Source organism: Typopeltis vanoorti, chromosome 16 (assembly GCF_054136105.1).
Source record: "Typopeltis vanoorti isolate ZY-2024b chromosome 16, IOZ_Tvanoo_1.0, whole genome shotgun sequence".
In the NCBI taxonomy this organism is placed as follows: domain Eukaryota; kingdom Metazoa; phylum Arthropoda; class Arachnida; order Uropygi; family Thelyphonidae; genus Typopeltis; species Typopeltis vanoorti.
The window spans coordinates 31,394,070-31,399,669 of record NC_143564.1 but is presented as its reverse complement, the minus strand read 5'-3'; the positions used below and the strand labels follow the sequence as shown (position 1 = coordinate 31,399,669).

The 5,600-nt window shown below is 37.8% G+C and overlaps 1 pseudogene; it reads left to right on the top strand.

The window, feature by feature from the left end:
* The first annotated feature begins 212 nt into the window (after nucleotides 1–212).
* On the top strand, nucleotides 213–384 carry LOC150097928 (U2 spliceosomal RNA; annotated as a pseudogene).
* The last annotated feature ends 5,216 nt before the right edge of the window (nucleotides 385–5,600 follow it).

Genomic DNA, 5,600 nt, shown 5'->3' with positions numbered 1-5,600 from the left:
ATTGTATCGCTGAATAAGGTACAGAGACATTTGCAGGCCGTGTAATATGTTTCTCAACAAATAGTGCAATTAGAGACAACTGGGTAAAAACGGAACTAATGAATCGCATGACCCCTCCCACATAAAATGCTGTATAGTAGACAATCAAAACCATACGGTGCACCGGTAACATATGGTTTTGTTTGAGTGAACGTGTTAAAACTAAGAAATATATCGCTTCTCGGCCTTTTGGCTTAGATCAGTGTGTAGTATACCAAACTCTTGTAGTCTTGATGAGTTAAAAGTTCTTTTTAGGACTTCCAGGGTAACAAGTATAGTTTCTGTTCTTAACCGTTAATATCGGTACGAGTCCCATTGGGTTTCACGATATTTAACGGGAAATTTACATAACTTCCTAAACCCCAGACTGGGGAAATATCAAACACTCGGTGGTGGGAATAGTTAGGCTCCCCCATCTGATCATGCCCTCCATTCTGCCGCGTGTGCGTACCCTCGGAATTGAGGTTGACGCCACAATACTGGCGATGGCGAAAGCTATCATAGACTGCGTCGGCGCACAGAACATTTTTGGATTTACCCCTTATGGGGGAGGAAGATACCAGGTAGTGACCAAAAATATGGAGACCAGAGAAAAGCTTCTCATAGGATTTGACTGTGGCAAAGTAAAAGTATCTCCCTTCATGGTTGGGAGCATGCTTAGAACCCTTAAGATACCACGATTTCCCCTAGAATATGCAGAGAACAACGATATAATTCACAGCGTATTCTCTAAGTGGGGAGTTGTACGGGAAATCCAGGTTCACAATGACGCAGACAATCCTGAGTGGAAGTCAGGGGAGGTAACTATCTCTCTTGAAATGAGGACCGAAGTTCCTAACTTTGTCCTCATAAGATCTGCCCGGGTAATGGTAAATTACCCAGGCGTCAAAAAGCAGTGCTTTAGATGTAGTGCCTTCAATCATCTTGGGGCAGACTGCCCTCGCATAAAATGCAAGAACTGCCTAAAAATTGGCCACAACCAAGAAAAATGTGAGGCAGCTTATTTGAAATGTGGGGTCACTGACCACAAAGTCGACACCTGCCCATCCAGAACCCTCGCAGAGAGGATGGGTGGTGCAGTCACATCAGCAACAAAACCAAGTAATGAAAAGATCTCAACACAGGAAGAGTGTCCGCCTCTTGAGGCCACTCCTGATCATGCTGCCATGTCTAAGACAACGAAAAGGTCCCGTAAGGGAGGGAAACCTACCAGAATTGCAGACACCAGCAATACGATCCCAACAGAAGAGACTGACAATGCAGAAACCATCATGGTAACTCCCACGGACGAAAGTGAAGCTACCACTGCCAATATAGACATCGCCAATTCAGATACAGTAGAAGAAGCTGTAGTAGAGATGGAGACGAACACCAAAACTTCCAAACAGCCATTAAGTCCGCAGAAAGATGAGCTGACAAATCTCAAAAAAGCTAAAGTATCTGAAACCGAATACCCAGAAGTACCTCATGCAAAAGCAGGGGAGACTCTAAAACATCTCCTTAGAGGTATGCCCGGGATGGCAGAAAAGTTTAAAGAGGCAATAGATAAAGTAGGAGAACCTGAACTCCTCCTCACAGGGAAATATGGACCCGACATCGTCAGTGCAAAATGGGATGACCTCTTCGTTGATGACATCAGCAAAATCACCCCTGAGCAAGTAGAGGTAGCCCTGGATATAGACGAGGAGGCAGCTTCGGCGTTCTACATTCCTCTCTACAAACTAGCCATGGCCAAGGGAAGTGAGGTGGCCAAAAGAATCATAACAGCCCACAATAAAAGAAAGGAACAGTAACCACCTTGTGGATTTCTGTACTCAGCTTCACTGGTTTTTAGCTCCCACAGGTGGGTGAGGACCTGAGAACCCGAGCGGCGAAGGCTTACAGCGAGGCGGTGCAGTTTCTTGTGAGCTGCATCACTCGGGCCAGATCCTTCCTCCACCTCTAAGTTCACCTTTCAATTTCTGCTTTTCTCTGTACTTTTTTTTTGTTTGTCTTGTTACATGTTTCCTTTTTAGGATTTTTCCTTTTTTTTTAAAGTGAAAAATCAACGACCGTTTTAGAAACGCCCCTGGCGGGGCAAACAGCTAAAACAGGTCAACTGAAGCCTCTTTTACCTACTCTACCACTACGCACTCTATCTTTATTTCCTCTCCTACTATCTGCTGACTCTCAGCCTATCTTACTCTACAGGCCGATGATGAAGATTTGTTGAACTCACAAATTATTATTATAGTGAATGTGTTTCAGATATAATATAAGGAATTCGGTTGAAGAGAATTAGCATTTCAACTGAACTGTCGGCCTGCCTTTGTCAATCAGTAACGCGATCGTTTGTTAATACCGCACCAATCATATGGACGTCTTCATAGCTGCTTTATCTTTACTGGCCTACTGGCCTGTCTGTTTGGAGTTCTGCTTTCACTAGCTATTTGTTTAAGGACTGTTCGTTAAATATGGTAATTTTTTTTAGCTTTCAAATTCTTAAGTATGGATCACAGGTTAAAGACTGGATTTTTAAAATGAGTAAAAGAGAGGAACATAGTAGATACAAGTAGCTGTCAGTAAAACAAGAAAATGTTGATATTGCATCTGGATCAACTGACATTGATAAGTGTGTGTCGTCTGATATCTCTAAAGAACTAACTAGGAAGAAAATGAGAAAACTTCGTAAGTACGATATAAATTTTTTGAAATGTTGATTTTCATGAACGGGAATTGAAGAGGAACCTATTCCATTATGTGTAATTTGCGGTGAAACTTTAAAAAATGAAAGCATGAAACCATGTAATTTAAATCGCCATTTTGAATCGAAACATAATGAATGCAAGGACAAACCTGTCGAATTTTTTTCAAAATAAACTAAAAAAATTTAAAAGAATCTCAAAAAGTGATGTCGATCGTGTCAGGAGGTGAAAACACGAAGGCTTTAGAAGCTTCATATTGTGTGTCGCTATTAATAGCAAAAAGTGGTGCAGCGGAAACAATTGGTGAAACTTTGGTCAAGCCTGCAGCAAAAATAATAGCGGAAATTATGATCGGAGATAATGCAAAAAGATCTTTTGATCGGATTTGCATTTCAAACAGTACCGTTCATCGAAGAATCACCGAAATGGCTGGAAATATAAAACAAACATTATTATGCGATATACGTAAGAGTCGTTATGCGTTGCAGGTAAATGAATCCACCGACATTACAAATTTTGCAAGTCTTCTAGTGTTCGTTAGGTACGAAAAAAATCAAAAAATTCATGACGACCTTTTATATTGCCAACCCTTGCCAGAACATACAACAGGAGAAGAAATATTCAACAGCATAAATACCTTTATGCATCAAAACAAGCTTGATTGGAAAAGTTGTGTTGGAATAAGCACGGACGGAGCGAAATCCATGGTCGGATCGAAAAAAGGGCTTGTTTCAAGGATTGGAGCTGTTGCACCAAATGCAAAGTCGACACACTGCTGCATACACAGTGAGGCTTCGGCTACACATATGATGTCTACAGACCTAAGAAAAGTTCTTAATGAAGCTGTTAAAATTATATTAAAGGCCGCCCTCTAAACGCCAGACTTTTCTCTCAACTGTGCAAAGAAATGGGAAACAACTATACACAACTTCTTTTCCATACCGATGTTCGTTGGCTTTCTCGTGGAAAAGTCCTTACTCGTTTATTTGAACTTCGGAATGAACTACAAGTTTTTCTTGATGAAAAGTTTGAATTGAAAAAGTATTTACATAATTGGAAATGGCTCAGTCAATTAGCATGCCTGGCAGATATATTTACAGTATTAAATAGTCTTCATTTATCTTTACAAAGCAAGGAAATTTCTATATTTCATGACCAATATAAAGTGAACGCCAAGTTGGCAAAAATGAAGTTATGGCAAAAGCGGGTTGGTAATGAAGAATTTGACGCGTTTCCATCGCTTTATGAATTGCTTGCAAGTTCAAATGAACAAATTGATGATGATGTGAAAATTACTATCATGCAGCATTTAAAAAGCTTACAAATAATCTAGAAAAGTATTTCCCTGAATTGGACATTAATATTGAGTGGATAAGATACCCTTTCAATAAAAACAAATTTATGCCAAAGGGTCTATCGTCAATAGAAGAAGAACAACTTTTAGAACTAGCTTCTGAAGGTTTCCTAAATAATAAATACAGCGAGATGACGTTATCATCATTTTGGCTACAAATACAGAATGAATTTCCTGAATTAATAGACAAAGCTCTAAAGTTCATTTTTCTATTTCCAAGTTCAATTCTGTGCGAAATTGGATTTTCGGCCCTTGTAGATATTAAGACGAAGAAGAGGAATCGCATTATAGATGTCGAACCGCATCTGAGATTGAAATTAACAACTATAGAGCCAAATTTTGCTGAAATTTTATCTCACCATAAGCAATTTCACTCCTCTCATTGATAATGCATTATTTCAAGTAAGTAAAACTTTATAGTATCTTTATAAAGTTTGTTCTATTAAAAAAAATCATATTTTTTGTTTACATGAACATATAAATTTAAATAAAATAAATATTTAATTTTTAATATTTTAAATTAATGTATTAATTTTAATTAATTTATTTGTTTTAATTAATTAATTAATTAATTTTTAATTAATTAATTAGGGGATACTTGGTAATAATGAAAATTTAAGAAGGGGTCCGCGGATATCTGAAGTTTGAGAAACACTGCTCTAGGAGATGTGCTTTACATTTATGGAAAATATTAAGGAAAGTGGTCTCTCGCTTGCTCCACCTTTACTACCAGTTGCCCAGTATAGCACTACTTATGTATGCATCCCCTAAAATATTTAGTTTCTATATATATATATTCGGCACGAAACTCTTTTATTTTTTTTCTATAATCGGCTATGAAATAATGTTGGACTCAATATTCACTTCATTTGTACCATCATGAATCATTTGTACCATCATGCAAATATATTGCAGTGTGTGTTCTTTTTTTTTTTTTTTTTTTTTTTGCATTTTAGCACATACTAGAAATGAATGCTATTTCTCAGATGTACGGCGTCCAACGCTGGAAAATTACCACGATCTCCGAGTGTTAAATTTCAAAATGTTATTTCAACAAAAATTAGTCCCCTCTGAACCGCGGGTTCGCTATCCGCGGCTTCAGTTAATTGCTGTCAAACCCGGTCCGGAGATATTAACATACGAAAGGTGAACTTACGAAACTTTCATAGTCTCTACAAACATTCGGCTTTGAAACAATGTTGGATCTGATATCCACTTAGCTTATGTAATTTTACATCGTTGAAATACAGCTGTATGACTCTTTCTCTTAGTAATAGACACTTCTGCAGATTCCAGAGATAATCCAACACCAGGGCAGCTCGCAGCAAAGGTGGAGAAAGCTACACATAATCCGAGGTTGCTAAGATTCCATTCACATTCAGATAACTTTATTACAGTATGTTGTTATAATTGTTCTGTTTTATTATTAATTTTTGTTGTTAATCTCTTACCGTGCGTAATTTATAAATTAAATTTGGTCATAAGTATTTATGTATAGGAAAAAACATAGTGTATTATTAGGG